The sequence below is a fragment of the Acinonyx jubatus genome, chromosome C2 (assembly GCF_027475565.1).
Source record: "Acinonyx jubatus isolate Ajub_Pintada_27869175 chromosome C2, VMU_Ajub_asm_v1.0, whole genome shotgun sequence".
Classification (NCBI taxonomy): Eukaryota; Metazoa; Chordata; class Mammalia; order Carnivora; family Felidae; genus Acinonyx; species Acinonyx jubatus.
Window position 1 is genome coordinate 118,540,687 of NC_069384.1, and position 19,463 is coordinate 118,560,149.

Sequence of the window (19,463 nt, forward strand, 5' to 3'; positions counted from 1 at the left end):
ATAAGAGACCTTCCCAGAGACCCAGAGCAAGTGACATATGAAACCAGAAGACAACTGAAAACCAGCCTTACTGTACTAACTCCTTTATTTAGTGGCATCACAATCTATGCCTTCTCCCCCACCTTCCCACTCCCTTCTCTAGCTTGCCAGTCCCTCTCTAGCAAGGTCAAAATCATGTCCCTCTCTCCCAAAAAGACTTCAATTCACATTAGCATCTCCCCGTGTCTCTAACTCCCTTTGTCCTGCCTCTGTCCTATGCAACTAGTTTCAAGAATCCTGGCCAAGAATAGGGGTGCCTGGATGGCTCAGTTGGTTAAGTGTCCAACTCTTGATCTCGGCTCAGGTCATGATCTTTGGTTCATGAGTTCAAGCTCTGCATTGGGCTCTGCGCTAACAGTGGGCCTGCTTGGAATTCTCTCTCCCTATCTCTCTGCTCCTCTCTCTCTCAAAGTAAATAAACTTTAAAAACAATTATGGTGACAACTGCACTTGGGTAGATGGGGCGTCTTATACCTTATCCTCAGGCAGATGGCATAACTGAGTATCGCAGGCTGAATAAAGACAGGAATGACAACTGAGATGCTACCCCATTTCAGGGAGAACTGGCAGGGACTCTGGCAAGTCCAGAGTTTGTACCCCATGAAGGGTGCACTGTGAATTCTGAACAAGCAAACTGCTTTTCCTCTCCATGTTTGTTTTCTCATGAGAAAAATGTACCTAATCACATTTCTCTCATACTTACTTCACAGGGTTAATTGATTGTTACTTTGAGTTCCTCAAAGAAATAACACAAAATTGCTTGCTTATCTTATTCTAAAAATTACAGTGATGACAGCTTCTTCCTAATACAGTTTTAATTTATTTCTCATGTTCCCTTTGAAAAACCCAGTCTTGATTTGTTGAAAGAAGGGTGAAATTCATTAGGAGCATTTATTAGTTAATGGCAAAACAACCTTAGGTATAGTTTTTGAAAGTAGATTGAGAAAAAGTAAAAAAACAAAAATAAAAACAAAAACAAAAAAACCAGGCAACTATATATCAACATCTCACTGCACTGCTGATGGTTGTAACAATCTTACAAATCCCTTTGGGTGGCAAAGACCTACAAAGATACTGGGATGGAGCAAGAAGGAAGAAAATGGAACACAGAACATTTCAAATCTCTAGAAATAATAAATTTTGTACATACTGCTTTCTTTCAAAGAAGGAAAATAGATGTCTGTTTTCTCCAGTTCCCAGAGTGTTATATCTTGGAAAAAAACTGGTGGGAAGTGTGGTTCAGCAAATCTCATCTATCAACCCCCTAAAAGACCTCACACCCTCCTGCTGGTATGGGAATCAGGAGGATTGTGACTAAGGAAAGTCTTTTGATCTGGGTAACACTGAGATATCCAATCTGAGAGAAAAGCAAAAGGCAAATGGGGTAGGAGTTCTCCCTGCCACGGGCTCAGGAAGAGCCTCACTGACATGTGCATGGGCAGCAAGCCCCTCAGGCGGGAGCCCAGCTCTGAGAAGGGCTGCCCGAGCAATGCACACCGTGTTCTCATCTCACTGCGTGCCCGATATCTGACTGGACAGAGGGAGTGGGCAAATTCCTGCCTTATTTCTTTTCTCCTTCAGAGGCAGATAATTAGTGACTTTAATCACTGAGGGATCTGCATTAGGTTGGTAATTTGAAGGGAGATCATTTGTTTTTCTCTTGGAAGAAATCTGCAGGAGAGATTTATCTGCATTAGTTATAATGGTGAATGCTTATTGAATGTTGGCTCTGTTTCAGGCCCTGTTGCTGGCACTTTGCAAGTATTAACTTATTTAGTCCTCACAACAATCCTAGGATCAGAACTAAGATTGAATCCTGTGCCCACCACTTGGTATTTCTGTGTTACTGTGCCCATGCAAGCTACTTAACCTCTCTGAGCCTCAGTTTGCTCATCTGTGAAATGGATATAATGATAGCTCCTTCCTGGGAGGGTTGTTGGGGGAATCACATGAAGTAACACTTGCAAACAGTTTTAAGTGCTCAACATGAATTTTGTCTTAATATTGTCAATATCATCCTTCTCTACTCCTTCCCTGGTGTGTCCATTCTATGTTGCTGATTCCAGCAGAACTGATTTTCCTCAACTCTTCTATTTTTGATCTTTATGAGATAGTCAGGATTTTAGCAAATGTCTGGAATGCATCACTATATATTTATAAGCCTGATATGGGGTCAACCAGTTATTTTCTTTTTTCTTTTTTCTTTTTTTTTTTTGGAAAAGAAATCTATTTTATTCCTCTTTGCACGGAGCGGTACATGAAGGTGGCTATCTCCTGACTCCATATATCTCTGATAAAAAATGCCCCCTCGAATATGCCCCATTATTTGCCCTACTCCAGTCTTGGAGAAGTGGCAATTAGTGGGTGGGGCAGAAGGCTTAAGTCTCAGGAAAGCTTTTTTGAGACATTTTTCTGGGAAGTTTTGGGTCAAGGGGAAGGATTAGACCCAAGAGTGGGTGTTCATTCCTCCATCTTCCTGAGAAAATCCAAATCCCAAAGGTTTTCTGAAGAAAGACACCTCTCTCAGCGACCCAGGGAGGGAACCCAGACCTACTGCCTGGATATAAGGCTGAGGCAGAGAGAAGACAGGGTTATGTGGGCAGAGAAGGGAAACCAAGTATTTTCTTAGCACTGTGCCTACCAGTGTCAGTGCAGTTTAAAAGTACACCTCCAAGGCAGTCACTGCATGGATATTGTCTGCTTGGCACTTTGTTGCAGACCAGCTCTTCTCAGAAGTCCCGCAATGTAGGCGAGGTCCTTTTGCCACCAAGTTTGGTAATAACTGCCCATCCCATACACTCCCAGAGATTCTCATTAGCCCCCCTCAGAGCACCGAACACAAGGGGCTCTGAACAAGGTGAACAAAGTTGCCTGTTTACTTTCTGTCTCCCACACTAGAATAGGAGCAAGTTTGAAGGCAAAGACTATGTTATAATTAAGGTTATATCCCCATTGGCTAACAGACTTCTTGACATGTAGTAATTGCACATCATAAATGTTGGGTGGTTGAAACAATGAAACAAAATAAAATTTTCCCGTGTGGTCAAATTTGCCATCTTGTGGGTGGCAAGTGGTTTTCAATATCTAAAGATTGGGGGTTGGGGGAGGGATGTTTTCACCTGTGTGATTTCATCATTTCCTCCTCCTGTCTTAACTGTAAACCCTCCAACTCCCCAAACCCAATACCCCTCTATCTTGACTTCCTCAGCCAAGAATAATCCAACCTTGTCTACTCAGAAACTCAAATACATATTTTAGAACCCTCTAGATGAAGCTTTGGGCAAGGGTACATCTCGGTGTTATCTTCCCCTTTCTGCCTCCTGATTTCTTTTCACCAGCCGAAGACCCTTCCTGGCTACTATTTGGAGGTCTTTTCTCTCTGTCTAGATCCCACACTCCATCTTTTCCAGTACCTTCCACAAAGCAGGGCCAAGGGATCACGTTCATTCTACCAGTGCACAATTAATGTATACTTTAGCATTACCCCGGGGAAGCATTAAACACTCAGTTTAACTCTGCTCAAGTGGGAATTCTTCCAATTAAAAAAGATAATGTAAAAGCCTAAACTTGGTATAGACAATAAGTAAGTGTCATGATGTCTCCTTGGCCAAAGGACAGGCAACCCCTAGGTCTTTTTTATCTTACGGTTCCCAAACCATGATTCTTACACATGGTTTTAAACAAAACTAGGTAGGAAAGTGACCAAGTGGCATCTTCCAATTCTTGTCAGGGAGTGACATGGATGTTTGGCTAGGGCCAGCCATGTACTTACTCTGTGTGCTAAGCAGCAGTGGAAAGACAACGGGCCACTAAGGTTTGTTTTGTGCCATGTAGCAATCCATCAACTCTTGAAACACAAAGATGCTTTATAGAGCTGAACAGAACAGAATCTTCCCAGATGGAGTGTGTTGCTGCTAGAGGCTCTCACCACCCATCAGCCCTGTCAGGATGAGCCAACTATATCTTTGCAAAGATCTAATTTTAGAGAGATCAGAGCTTGGTAATATGTGCCCAGTATAATGGGAATAAAATGTGACTTCCATTAGTTAGATGACCAGAAGATGTACTATAACTTGTATTTGCTGAGGCCTATAGCTGACGCATTTTAAATTTAATTTATTCTCAGAAATTGATTTTCTTTATTTGATTTGCCTCCCCTATCAGGCTTTCTACTAAGACTACTCATTGTATGGTCATTAATAACCACAGGACTCTCTGAAATTTCCTTGAGTATCACACCTTGGGGTTATTTGTTTCTGCGAATTAAACTCTTAATTCTCTAATGAGAACATTTTGGAAAACCAAACAGTATTTTATGTTTAACTTTCCAGGTGCTTTAGCACCTTTTAAGGCTAATGGAAATAGCACTGTCCACGAGCCTATCAGCTACTCACTTTTGACTGTCATAATAGACCACTTCTGAGAGCCCCCAGGGCTGCTCTGAGAATGTGGCTCCTGCCCGAAAGCAGGGGAAAGCTAGCCTGGCTGCCTCTGTCTCGGGCGGCATTTTACTTCCAGTTTTGCAGACAGTGCCAGGGCATTTGCTCGAGGCCAGTTAAAACTAGTGACAAGCAGCCAGCAGGAAAGAATTGGTATGCATTTCATCTCAGTGATGTGGGGGACTGTAGCTTCCAGGAGGGCTGGCCAGTGGGGAAAAGCAGAACTAAAGGAGATCTTTTTGGTCTTCAGCTGGAGAAAGTCTTTCCTTCAACCAGTTTAGAATGATTTAGAATGATTCATTTCCATGGTGTTTTGTTTTAAATTCTGAGTTCATTTGTAGTGATACTTGCTAATCAATTTTAAGTGGAAACAGCTGCTGTGTGTCACTCACACAGTCCCCACTTCCAGCCCCGGAAAACTATAATTCAAACCAGTCTCTCCCCACCCCCAAACTAACTCATAATGCTCATTCATATGGCTCCGTCTGCCAGGTTCCTTATTTCTATTCCCTGGGGTCAGCCCTGTGTGGGGACAGGCCAGAGGGAGAAGGGCCAGCACAATGTGAGGAGAGGCTGGTGAGCAGAAGGGAGCATGGGATCCCAACATATAGTGAAATAGAGCAATTCATGATCTCAGCAGCAGGGGAAAGAAGGGTGATCTTCATATGATAGCCACGTTTCTCCCTCCATTTGTCCAATATATTCTTACTGAAAAGTTACTCTGTGCTAACAAACTATGCTGCCTGCTAAGGGTGGAAATGGGAAGAGGCAGACCCTGTTCTCAAGAAGCTCATGGTCCAGTGGGGAGACAGAGACTTTCAAAGTCATAACTGAGGGAATTAATTGCTATGATGGAGGTGGGCATAAGGACAAGGTGACTGAATTCCCTCTCCACTCCACCCATGCACACCCCCCGTTCTTGGTCCCACAAAGAGGCAGGTCCTGGCAGCATTGTCAGCTCCACACCTGGGCCTGGCCTGGTCACCCCCTGGGGATGGGCTCCGCCCATGTGGAATCAAGGGGGAATGTGCTCCCCTCTGCCCCCCTGCTCTGTGTTGTAGCACTTCCCACTTTGAAAGCCAGCATAGCAGCCAAGGCCTTTCTGTAGGACAGTCTAGGGGAAGAGAGACATGCTGTCTTGCCCCTCTACCCAGAAGGGAACAAGAAGAAAGACCCACGTGTTCCCTAAAAGCCAAGCAGTCAAAAAATTGTGAACTTGCACCACTTCATTGCTCTCAGGACGAGGGTTTCTCTATCTATAGAATGGGAATAACACTTGGAACATTTTGGGAGAATCCAGGGAGAAAATAGAACTATTGACATGCTGGTGAGACAGCCTGAAGAAATCTTATGGTTTCTGGCCATTGTTGTTGTGTTTGTTTGTTTTCATTCATTCATTCGTTCATTTATTTGAGAGAGAGAGAGAAAGAGTGCAAGTTAGAGAGGGGCAGAGAAAGAGGGAGACACAGAATCCCAGGCAGGCTCCAGGCTCCGAGCCATCAGCACAGAGCCTGATGCGAGGCTAGAACCTATGAGCTGTGACCTGAGCCGAAGTCCGATGCTCAACTGACTGAGCCACGCAGGTGCTCCTGATTTCTGATCATTGTGGCTGCCAGGATTGTGCAGGGCTATGGCTTAGGTGACTTTTTCAATCTCAAACCAGCTGCTTACTGAGTGTGTTCTGTGAATCACATGTGGAGCTATTTTCCTATGGCTGTAGGGGGAGCAACAAACATTAAAAGAAAAAAAAGAAGTACAGATAGGATTTAAGCTTTGGGTTGGAACCCTTCACCATCAATGAGCCCCTGCCCTCCGTGAGAAGCTGTGTGGCCTTAGAATCAACAAGACACTGAACCGCAGTTCTTCCATTCACAATGGATCCAAGGCTCCATTTCCTCAACTACAAAAGCAGCAACACCCAAACCTACCTTGAAGGGCCTTCCTGAGGCTCACCTGTGAGGATTCATGTAGAAGACTTTGGTATGGTGCTTGGTCCACAGTAGAAGCTTAATTAATTATAGCTTTTTAGTTTTTTTAACCTCCTTGGCCTTTGTTCTGTTTCTTGGGTAATATCACTAGCTTCATCAAAGAATAAGATGAATTAGTTAGCTCTCTTGCCCAGAGAATGACCCAAAGGAGGGTATTTGAAGAGAGCATGTTCTCTGGGACAGAAGATTGGGGAAGTCTTTGAGTCAGCATCATACAGCAGGGGTTATCACAGAGTGTGAGCTGCCATCTTGGTCTGAGCAATGGTCAGAGGTATGAGGAGGAGGATGTCAGTCTCCAAATGCCTGATATTATTAGAAAGTAGTGACCAGCTACACTGAAGTAAGATGCAATATGAAGGACTCAGTTTCAAGACAGAAAAATTTCTAGGAACCTGGGGTTGCTATTCCAAAGAATGAATTGTCCAAAGGAAGGTGTAGAATATTACTTCTCTGTCAGCTGTGTAAGACAGGATGGGTTTTCACCTACTAGAAAGAAAAGCAGGATGAGGGAACAAATGATTTCTTTGGGCTGGTGAGCTAGTGTCCAATTTGGAAAGGCCACGCTTACTGTACTGGTGTGACATCAAGCATCTTACCTGCTTCTTGTCTTTGGGACAGATTCAGAGATAATCACATGGAGACTGGAGCAAAGATTTAAGAAGAGCCTCTTTCCAGACAAGTGCTCACATTGCTGGAAACGGTGAGGCCAGACCTTTTGTAGGAGTGCTTTGGTGACATTACAACTGAGGGTCAACTTTTTGGCAACCACTTCAGTTTTCCTCCAAAGTTTATTCCTGCTCCTTTGATTTGCTACTTGATGGAGCCTTGCTACACTGCATTTTCAACCATCCACCATCCCCATACCCACGCATCCACACATCACTTCTTGTTCAGCAAACAACAGAAGTAGATTACATCATATCCTCTGACATTGTGAGAGGGCAATTGAGTATTTTCCTGGGGTGTGATTCTCTGTAACTTAAAAAAGATTTAACAGACCAAATTGTCAGTATTCAGACTTTGTTCCCCCCTGAAGATTGGAGCTTAAAAAAAGAAAGATTGGAACTTAATACTTTGTTTCACCTTCCGGTAGACAAATAGAATATGTCTCATCCCTCAAAAGTACTAGCTCATTTAGTTTTTCCCCATCAGGTAAAGAAATGTGATATATTTTCAACATATTTTCAAAATATATCAAACTTGGAAAGAGCTCAAAGAAATGAAAATATGGAATGGCGATCGTCACTTTTCAGTCTCACAATGTTCAGGGATGGTATTCAGTACACGGGGGAGCAAACTCATCCAGAGCCATAGGTAGAGACAAAAGAACATTCAGAACATTGTTTCTTTCCCCGACATTGTCAACACAATCAGAAAAGACATTTTTCCCAATATTTTTATTTTATGTAATCAGATCTGCCATGTCACCTGCTTCTAATACAACTTTACTTAGTCCTAATCCTCCTCATTACTGTTGTTTAGTTCTGCAAGGTAACATGTGTAGTTATCGGTACAAGAAGCACTTAACCTGCCCGGGAGTAAAGTCTGCTTTCACCTGAGTCCTACAGAAGAATTTATCACCACCTGAAAAAATTTAATTATGATATGGTAGAAAGAGAATTTTGAATCAGAATAAGAAGTCCCAGGGTAAAGCCCTTACATCTGCCACTTCTTTGTCTGCCCTTGAGAAGGTCATTCTTCCCAGTGCTTTTAATTTTTCTATCTGTAAAAATAAGAACACATGCCTCACACAGCAGACATTTGGGATAGATGAGGTGATGTGTTCTCAGTAACTAAGTGCTACACAAATGTATGATAAAGCATGATATTTCAATGGTTTTATTCCATTAAAGTTCCAGGCTAACCAAAACAGAAGGTCATAACCACTAGGAAACGCAAACACATTAGTTTATTAATGCAGAATATATTTGATCCCATGCCAAAAATAATATGCCGTGTCATTTCACCAGTCATGTAAGGTCTTCCCTAGATGGACCCAAATTATCAAAACATGGACTGTCAAGGCATATTCATTTTGGTTTCTGGCTATCAGGGGTACTTCACTGTCTTTTCTGCTCACTGAGACATTCTTCCCTTTCTGGAGAAAGTATAAACCCTCCTACACAAGACAAAGATGCTGGGCAGCTAAGAAGAGAGACTTGTTTTTAAAGAAAAGACCACCATTTCCCACTGACTTTGTGGGGCAGGTAAGAAGCCACTTTCAGTCTTGGCTGAACTGGATGGGAAAGGTTCTCTGGATATCAAGTTGTTTATACAGAGAGTCTTCCCTTTTACAACCTCGGCAGCTCACTTAACCTTTCTGGGCACCCATTTCCTGATCTCTAAAATAAGAGGCCTAAGGACATCCGACATCCTCCCGAATAAACAATCCAGTTTGACTTAAGGATGTTTTTAGCCCTGAAGAATTTTAGGCCCAGAAAATTTTCTCTAGAACTTAAATTTTCATTCTGATTTTCTATCCATGAAAATTATGGTCACCTGTGTTATTAGTGTTCACACAATCTCATGAGCATATGAGGGTCACCATGGCACAAATTCTTCTGGGTATACCAATTCTCATCACTGCCCTCTCTGCACACACAGGATTATGCCCACTAGCTTTCTTGGCCCTCTAAGGAATGTTCCATCCACCTACACAACTACAACTCCATCTCTGCAACTCTACAGTCTCTGCAGTCTCTAGGAAGCATCCCCGTGCCAGGATAGTGGGCAGGAAGCAGAAAGTATCCAATTCTGAAGTAGATGCAAACCCAGATTCTAAACTGAGATTTTTTTTTGAAGCGTAAGACTTTCTGGTTTTATTTGTAAAGGCCTCTCCACCCCTGCATTTCACTCCAAGCTTCTTGAAGCTCTCATGTTGACCTGATACCTATTGAAAATTCATAGCAACCCCAGATATATGTGAATTTCTTCTAGAAAAGAGATTATTACACAACCTTATGGAAAAGGAAGAAAGTACTCACTGGAAATTGTTCTTAGTTTACAAACATTATTCTCAGGCATTGGTTGGCAAATCATAGTTCCTTAGAATTTGAGCCTTTGGACTTCCTTTCTAAGCTGTTTGAAATGGAGAAAATGGCATATTGCCCTAAATCTTAATGAATGCCAAGGGTGGCACCAAAAAACTCCTTCCAGTTGACTTGGAACATCTGTCAGTTCAGTAACATTGCAGCAGAAGTTTGGATTAAACTAAGAGAAGAACATAAAATTACAGTCTTCACTCCCATTAAAACAATACATGTTTTGTCTGGCCCTCAGCCAATTTGTGTGAGAAGTACAACTTTATATTAAAAAATAAATTACTCAAAAAGCAAGCTGGATCCATTGTCCAGCTGAGGATCCTTGGTGAAAGGACCAGCACAGACAAGGGTAGGCATGATTTTAGGAAGCAACAGGATTTTCAGAGACAGAGACTTTTTTTTAATTCTTATCCTTGGGAAAAGCTCAAAAATTTCCAACTACCAGGCACATGACCAGATGCCCATGGAGAGGTCTAGTAGGAGTTCACATGGACCAGGCCCAAGAAATGGCTGAGAACATTCTTTCCCTCTGTCCAACCTTTTCTTTTATGGGAATTAGATATCCCCTAGAGACCAGTTGTGATAGGAGGTAACAAAAGGTTAAGAAGATGTGCCATTAAAGGAACATCTGCTAATTCTCTCTAGAGCACAGAAACATGCTGAGAGGGTCTGAGAATCCTACACTCAAATGGGAAGAGAGGAAACCCTTGTCCTTACTAAATAGAAAATACTAGAGAAATCATGAACTAGGTCAGATGTCCTAGGGTTTGAGGAAAATGGGGACATACTTGAAAAAAAAAATTCATTGAGTGAGCCCAAATGGAAAGCTTTTTTTTTTCTTTTCTACTTCCTCTTTATTTTTATAAGAAAATTTTTAGGAAAGAATAATTGCAAAGTACAATTATAAAGGTACTCTCTGGTGTTTCCTGAGGCAAGATAGAAACAGTATATTACTGTGGAGGATCTGGGTTTGATTCCCACACTTCTCCAACTCATTATGGCTTCAAGTGAGGTGTTCAGCTGCCCCAAGCCTTAGACTGCTCAGGTATAAAATGGGTTGACTTTTGAATTAAAAGAACTTTAGAAATATTCTAAGAACGCTTGATTTATTCAGGGTTGGAGGGAGAGAGATTCTTTGATAAGAATGGAACTTGAAGGCCAAATAGAATCTCAGAAAACCCAGGGAGGAAGAAACTGCTTTCCAAAGAACATTAAGACCTTGCTCATATGTATAAATGTCACGGAGTTGGCCGAAACAAATTTAGAGCTGGTAAGCTCTTTAGAGATTTCCCGCAATCCCCATGTTTTATAGAGGGAAAACTCTGAGCCTAGAGAAGCTGAAGTGACTTACAAAAGATTACTGAATTCACGTTACTGTCAAGGTAAGAATTCAGGTGTCTGTTCTGGGAGAGGCTGAGCAAGTGAGGGGGAAACAGGATCAGACCTCAGAAACAATTACGACCATCTTCTGAACATTATCCCTGAAACAGGCATCGTGCCCAGTGCTGTTGATGCTTTGGGCCACTGAATCCTCACAACTTTGAATGAGAGGTGTGATCATCTACTTCCAGGCCCAGCTTCATAGGCTTGAGAGGATTGGAGCCACAGAGAGCCTCATTCAGAAGGGCTCCGTGCTCTGTGGACACCATCTTGAAATTCTTAGTAATTTTTGAACAAGGGACCCCACATTTTCATTTTATACTGAGTCCCACAAATTATGTAGCTAGTCTTCATTATCTCTATGTTGTAGATACATCAACCAACAGAGGCTTAGAGAAATTAAATGACTTGCTCTTGGTGCTAGTCACTCTCAAAGATGGGGATGCAGACACATAAAGTCAGCAGGCAGTATGAAGGTGGACCTAAGGAAGTCTATATGGATGCTGTGCTTTCAGAACTCTTTTGGGATTTCCCTTCCTCTAATGGCCTCAGATCTCTCTGTGCTCTGAGTAGGGTGACCAACCATACCAGCTGGGGGATTTCCAGGACGTGGGATTTTCAGTGCTAAAATTGGGAAAGTTTTGGGTAAACCAGGATGAGTTGATTACCCTACTGCTGAGTCCCAGGCATGGGGCTCCAGAAGCTTCCCAGCCTTCATCTGTTATGCCATGTCCTGTGCCTTCTGGGCCACATGCAGGTGTCCAAAGGCAGGGCCCATCCGGAGGACAGACTAGAGACCTTGATCAGGCAGAGTGTGGGCAGTCAACTGGCTATGATTGTGAGACTGGGACCAGGCAAATGAATACACAAGACAAGTCCGCCCAGGAAAAGACAAGCTGCAGTTTGTATTTAGAGACCCAAGCCAGGCTGAAGACAGCATGGGTACAGACAGCCAAGAGCAGAAGGCAATGGGCTGGAGCAATGCCCCAGGGTGCAGGCTCAAGGGATCGTCAGCTAACTCACTCTATGACAATGGGCACATCACTTACTTTGCTGAATCTAAATGTCCTCATTCAAAACATAAGGGACGCAATACTAGCTTCATGAGATCATTGTCAAGATGAGAGATTTTATATATATGTATGTATATATATATATATATATATATATATACACACACACACATATATATTTATATATATTTATAAAATACAATTCAGTATGGCCACACTGAAAGTCTCAATTTATGTTTGTTTAATTTCATAAATATTTATAGAACCCTATTATGAGCCAGGCTCTGTGGGCAGAACTGGGATACCTTCAGTTCTTATGGGAATAACCAGTGGTGTGCTCATAAATGTTTAACAACCAGCTCTCTGGGAGAAAAGTTAAAAACTGCTTTATAGCATATGCTAATTTATAAGGTAAAAATCCTCCCACCGTTGGTTGATGTCAGTCTACTAACGTGAGGTCACTGAATACAGAGTTGGGAAGAGTGCTTAATCTGCTCTAGGGAGCCTGTCCCAGCAGAGCCCTGAGTTACTTGTTATTATAAAGAACAAACTACCCGTAATTATTATAGAAGAGGAAAGGGGGAAACAGGTCAACATAACTTTGGATAGAGAGTAGGGAGGACCCCCTTGAGGAAGTAAGATTCCTTCTGAGATATAACCAGGGGAAGGAGTCAGCATGCTTGCAGGTCAGGAGAAAAGAGAGGAAGAAAGAGGCAAGCATATTTGAGAAAGGTCTGGAACAGGGAAAGACAAGGTGGGGAGGAGCAGAGACCAGACAGTGTAGGAGCCAAGTTCACCAGGTTCCAGTGCTGGGTTTTATGCTAAGGAAGCCATACTTTAGAATCATCACTCTGACTGAAGTGTAGGGAATGTGTTGAGGGACAAAGGGCAAGCAGGGAGAGCAGGCCATGGCAATACCCCAAGCAGAAGATGCTGGTGTCCTGAGGTTTTTTAGCTGGAAGCAGGTGGATGCTGACGTGATGGCAAAAGGGGGCCAGGTCCTCTGGGGAGCCCTCAGCCTTCTGCCAACAAACCACTGCTTTCCTGTTCAGCGCTCCTACTATGACCCCACAACCCCCCCGTGGTGCTTCCGAGGTGCATTTGAATCTTTCAGGAAGAAAGTGAGGCTAGAGTGAGACAGTAAGGAAAACAATGTCCATATTTCTCATGGTCACATTTTAGGTTGTTATTCTAAGGAATTCCATTTTTATGATTTTTTGATCATATGCACAAAGAGAAAAAAAACAAATGTTCATAATCTGATTAAATTGCTGATTAGAATATAGCACAAAAGGAGGTTTTCTGAGACTGCTTTGTCCATTCTCAGATAAATATGAATTTGACAAACAGCAAATACTCTTCTCCAGCACTTGACAGCTGAGAAAGTGAGACAGGCCAGGAAAAGAGATGAGGAGGCACTTGTGTGACTTGAACTGTGACTCCTGCCAGCCCACTTCTGGTTAAAGACATACTTTTTATCTTCGCATATTTATTTTTTAATGAGGTGATGGGCAGTTAGTTTTGATCAGGGGCTTTAAAACAGAATTGACCTTCACTAACTAGTTGTGTCAAATTTGCCAAAGCATTTCCTTGAGAGCTTTCTACCCTATGTAGAGTATTTGTATTTTCATTGGCTGCCTCTTCCCTAGACTTTCTCTTCCTATCAGTTTGCTCTCCCCCAGCACCCCTGTTGTAAAGAGAGTGAAACCCAAGCAGTTGTGAACTTTTACCAAAGCAACAAAAATTGCCTTCAGTACTTTAAGATCACATAGACCTGGTTCATATTCTCGTTTCACCACTTATGAGATATACTTAACTTCTCTGAACCTCAGTTTCTCAGCTGTAAAATGGTGTTGCCTACCTCATATGGTTGTCAAGAGGAATACATGAGGTAAAGAATATAAAGTGCTTAGCACTCAGTACTTCTAGTGTTGTCATCATCACCACCAGTCGCTGCTGCAGCCTCACGAAATAATTGTGATTCAATAAGAGGTTTAGGAGAAGGACCAGACACCACCTTCTAGAACATGGTGAGAAGCAGCAGGAGAAATGCCTCATGGAGCTTCTCAAACAATTGCCCTCAGATCTCTCCCTTTCCCACCCTACCCAAAAGGCATACATCAGTTGGCACTTAGGAATCGCAAGCACGTGGATATTGATATAAAAGCTGTGATTTTGCCTGGTCACTGCCTGTGCAAAGGAAAGGGGAATCTTTTTCCTAATCCCCAGATTTTAATTTTGACATCTGGTCCAGGATCAGATATCAAAATATAAAATATTCTTGAAAGTTATTATTCATAGACATAAATCAATTAGTTGACCCAGTTATAAAGTTAAAAGCAGAGCTGAGCAGTCACCAGCAGGAGGAGCTAGAAGGCCAGTGTGTGTGTGTGTGTGTGTGTGTGTGTGTGTGTGTGTGTTTAAGGGGGAATTTGTGGGGCTGGAATTGTGACCTAAGGGTGGGGATAATTTTCACTTTGGCTTGCAGGTACACAGTCAACTTTTGGAAAGATCTGTGTGTTAAAACTAAGGTGTTTAAAGCCACCAGACTTAAAGAAGGGGAGGATATTAAACCAACGTTTTTAAAAATTACTAATAGACAATGGATTTTAAATGTCTCAGGGAACATTTGGGGAAGAGTCATTATTATTCACATTTTCTTTATTGAGAGAAGCCTCAAAGAGTCTCAGCCTTATCAGCAGTGATAAGAGTAATTTATTGGCTTCTCTGAAGACAGACGTTGGATATCTCATTATGAGACAGCCTTGGCTGGACTTTTATCAAGTCTATCAACTTGAAACCAAGTTCTTGACTGAGGCCTGCATGTCTTCAAATTGAAGCCAAGTGCAAAAGGCACCAACATCCCCTTATCCCAAGTGCCTCTCTTATAAAACTCCAGATGATTAGCAGACTTTGGGTTCCTCTCAGTTTTGTGGCTTAGACTCATGGTACATCCCCTGTTCACCCAAGTGTTTCTTGCTGCTGGAGTTAAAACAAAGTCACTTCCCAGGTATGGGCATTAAAAGGGGGATGGGGAAGCTGTTTCCTTGAATGGCTCCAGCAACCAGAGATTCACAAGATCAACCTCATCAAAGGGATTTTCAAGGCCCTTTCTCTTTTCTCCCTGAGGCCATCTCAGTTTAGTAGAATTTTCACTTGTGTATGAGAGACAAGAAAAGGATAAAAACATTGAAGAATGTCGATTTTGTTATCATAAACAAACCTGGTATGAAGTTATGTTGAAGGAACAGACCAAAACAAGTGGATGCAACTTGGCTTCCAAGTCTGCCATAGCAGTGGGCCACTAAGAATTGACATGGCTACGGTCTTCCCATAGGGATCTTAGAGACAGTTGAGCCCTCTTCCCCCCCGATTTTCCCCCTTTCCTTCTTTCAGCTGACAATAGACATGTTTTCTGGAACTCAGTGCCAATAAATGCCCAATGGAGCATTTTGGTTTAGCTTTCTAAAGACTAATCTGACATGAATAAAGTCCTTCCGCTAAGAAATGAAAGAACTAGGTTTTTTTAAATCATATTTTTGGAAGCCCAAAGAGCACTATCAAGGCTAGCCTTGAATCTAGTCCTTTTTGGCTTCTGAGTGAGGTGAGATGAGCCTCGCAAGTTCTGTAAGGGAAATCTCACGGAGGTCACTCAGACCTGAGGTGTGGTTTAACACAACAAAATGGAGTCAAATTCTGGTTCTGTCATTAACTGTGGGACACAGAACAGTTCACTTATAAATACACCTTTGAGGATGAGTTTGCTCATATATAAAAAGCAATGAATCATACCTTTCCAGAGTAATCATTCTCAAATGCAGAGCTCATGTCTTATCCCTGCTTAACACCAGACACTCCCTATTTCATAGAACATCTGGTTCTGAGCCTGGCATTCAAGTTCCTTCATAACATGGCCCTTCTTACCTGTTCTAACCTTATTTCCATCACTCAGCCCCTCTTGACTGCCTTTTACATGAGCATTCCAAAAATACTGTGTATCTTAACTTTGCCCACCTCTGCTCCTTTGCACCTGCTATTCCCGTCCCTGCAGAAGGCCTCTCCCTTCATTCCACTTTTCCCCGCCTAAAAAGAACACCTGGAACAGGGAAAATTTTGCTCATCTTTGGAAAGTCAGTTCCAATATCACTTTCTATGAAAAACTTTCCCCAAACACTGCTCTACCCACACACCCACCCCCAGCACACACAGAGAGCTTCTCCTTGGAATCTCGGGCTCTGTGATACTAGTCTTGTTTGCTCTTACCTGTACCCTTCTCTAATTCATCTGCCCATGACCCTCATGGGCCCCTTTTTCTAATCTGCACAAAGGCTGTGAATGGGCTGGCAGAGGCCCTGGAGGAACAGGAAGGTAGCCTAGATGGCCGTGCGCAGAAGTCAGGAAGGGAAATGCCTGGATATGCAGTTGTGGCTCTGTGGGGGAAGGGCAGGATATGGTAGAAAGGAAGGGCAGGAAAGGCTGCCAAGGGGTTGTCTGTGGTGTTAGTAGTGGCTGTCTGGGGCTCAGCTGAGGTGCGTTTGTACCACGGGAGGGACTCTGCTCTCTTGTGGAGGATAATTGAGAACAAGGAGTATTATGCAATTTGAACATCCAATTCCAGAAAACGTGATAATCCCTGATAGTGACCCACTTCACTTGTACCAGTTTGGCTTTTCCCTCCAGGCCTCTCTCAGGCCAGAGCCACAGTGGGCTGTCCTCGGTACAGAGAAAGAGTCCTGTCCCCTGGAGGTCCTGTCCCCTGTGACAGCCCTCCCTTTCTCCCCACCCCTTCTTCCCAGCTTCTGCTCCTCTCCCTCTACCTTCAGCTTCCCTTAGGCCCTCCTCTCACTATCCTTATTTCTTTCTCTCTGTCATTTTTTACTCTTTCTCTGGCTGTTTCAGGGGCCTTCTTACTCTCCTCACTCCACACACACCTCCCTCAGACATCCAGGCCTCTCCCACATCTCCTTCATTGGGCTTTTTCAGCCCTTTACTTCATTCCCTTTACTCTTTATTAGTATCAATTCCTTATTTTCTCCTTTTTGCCTTTAATATTGTTTCCTTCCTGTTTTCTGGAAGCCGTTGGCTCTTCTGTACTATCTTATTTTCTTTCTTTCTACCGCCTCATTCACTTGTCCAAAAGGCACCTCTTAAGCACGTAAGGGCAGTGCACTAAGTGCTGATGAAACAACAATTCATGAGCCCATTTCATTAAGCTGGAGTTCAGACAATCATCCAGAAGCATGGGCTGGGCCACCAGGTGGACTACACAGACAAGTGAGGGACGTTTCCGCTGGGGGATTGAGAAGAACACTAACTGGGTACAGTCAGCATTCTCAGCACAGCTTTAAAAAACCATTTCTGCTTTCTTGCTAATTTCTATGAATTTCTGGGTTATGTTAAGCCTAAACCTTGTGTGAATAGAACAGGAAGTAGTTGGTACCATTAAAAGAGGGAACACATAGAAAACTATAGTTCAAATGGGACAGATTTTCAAGACTCACAAATGTGCATTTGCATAAATGTCCAAACTTAGTCAGCAAATCACAACAATTTAGGAGACGTGCAGCAGGAATGTTTTTGAAGTCACATCTGACCATAAACCAGTCCTGTGGTCACTGTGTGGGATTAGCCAGGTTTTGCAAAGGAGGAAATATGGAAAATGAACATGAAAAGATTTCCCAAGGTCACACTGAAGGCAGTGGTGAAAGGGATTAGGAGCTGAATGCTCTCTCGGGCCTATTTCTGAGCTACTAGACAACACAGCTTCCTGAATGCAGATGTTAAACAGGTTTTTGCCTTTAAAATAAGAGTAAAACATGTTCTTATTTTGGCCATATTTCAGTGCAAATCTCCTAGGGAAGAGGGGGGTCCATGTGAAGGGAAATTAATTATTTGAAGCTTCTGGAATATGAATCACTCCAATTTCTCCCTGTGCCTTACTAAAGAGTGCTTTAGACTTCAGAGAGAGGTTCTCAAACTTTGCTGCTTATTAGATGAGAGCTTTTAAAAACCCTAATGCTCAGACTTCATCCAGACCAAGTCAGAATCTCTGGAAGCAGGACCCAAACATCATTTTTTTTTAATTCTCCAATACACAGCCAACTTTGAGAAGCTGCACCTTGGGATCACCTGGGAAGCCTCAACCATTGTACCCTGTCCCCAGAGACTGTGGTTTAATTGCTTTGGAGAATGGCCTGGGGTTGTTGAAAGATCACCGAATGATTCCAATATGCAAACCAGTTCGGGAACGGCTGTTCAAGAGTCCTGCTACTCAGAGTGTAGCTCTGTGGACCAGGTATCATTTGAGAGCTGTCTAGAAATGGAAAATCTCGGGGGTGGCTCAGTCGGTTACATATACAACTTCAGCTCACGAGTCCAGGCTCTGCATTGGGCTCTGTGCTGTCAGCACAGCACCAGTTTAGACACTTTCTCTCCCTCTTTCTCTGCCCTCTCCCCACACTGCACATGCACACACATGCTCTCTCTCTCAAAAATAAATAAACATTAAAAAATTAAAAAGAAAAGAAATGCAGAATCTCAGGCCCCACCCCAGACCAGAGGAAATAGAGCCTGCATTTTAACAAGGTCCTCCCTCAGGTGATCTGGATGCATATTAGATTGAGAAGCATGCTTTTAGAGTACTCCCCACTTCAAAAAAAAATTTTTTTAACTTTTTACATTTCTAAACAGGGAAGGTTTATCCCCTTCTTCCAATAAGGTACAGGATAGGCCCAAAGAGTGAATCGCAGAATTTCAGAGATGGAAATAATAATGCATTCATTTGATATCCACCACAAAACTATGATACAGGTACAAGCCCTGTGCCAATTTCACAGCTGACCAAACTGAGGCTGACTCCTTAGTGAACAGCTGCAAGACCACATGGAAAGGCAGAAGGAGTACTTAACCTAAGATTTCCAGAACACGAAAGCACATGCTCTTAACCACTTGGTCAGACTTTCCCAGCCTGTATGCCAAACACTCTGGATATGTTACAGATGTACCATGATATTGATCCTCTCAGCGGCCCCTATAAGCCCAGCAGGGCCTGGGGTGGCCACCCCCTAGAGAAAAAAAGATTAGGAAACTCTGCTCTGAATTACACTTTTTCCAAATTATACTTTTTGTGTCTTGTCCAACAAAGAAGCTGTGTCTCCTAGGGCTCAAGTAACTGACTTGCCTACGGTCATGCAGCTACTTAAAAACACTACAGGCCCAGAGCCCAGGAGTCTCCACTGCCTGCGTGCCTCCTCCCACTAAGTGGTGTTTCTTCTTCAGCTGTGGTACCCAGACCAGGAACTTCACCATCTTCTGGGAATCATAAGAAATGCAAATGTTCAGGTCCCACACAGCAAGCTGTCTTAGCAAGCCCTCCAGGCGATCCTGCTGTCTGCTTGTTTGAGAACCAGCGTGCTAAGGCAAGCAGCCCCGATGGCCTTGCCAGTGCGCGGGCTTGCAGCCCCTGTGCTTGAGTCCCTGCTACAGCTGCAGCTTCTCTGCAAAATAAAGGTTTCTTAAGGGGCTTAGCTTTGAACGAAGCTGAAATTTACATGCTGATTTAAT

At 43.0% G+C, this 19,463-nt stretch overlaps 1 protein-coding gene and 1 long non-coding RNA gene across 18 annotated transcripts in view; one reads left to right on the forward strand and one right to left on the reverse strand.

The window, feature by feature from the left end:
- SLC9A9 (solute carrier family 9 member A9) overlaps window positions 1-19,463 on the forward strand; it is a 698,450-nt gene that overhangs the window by 643,807 nt on the left and 35,180 nt on the right. The gene's annotated exons all lie outside the window — the stretch shown is intronic.
- The window catches only part of LOC128315289 (uncharacterized), a 39,408-nt gene that overhangs the window by 17,654 nt on the left and 2,291 nt on the right, over window positions 1-19,463 (reverse strand). The window lies entirely within an intron of this gene.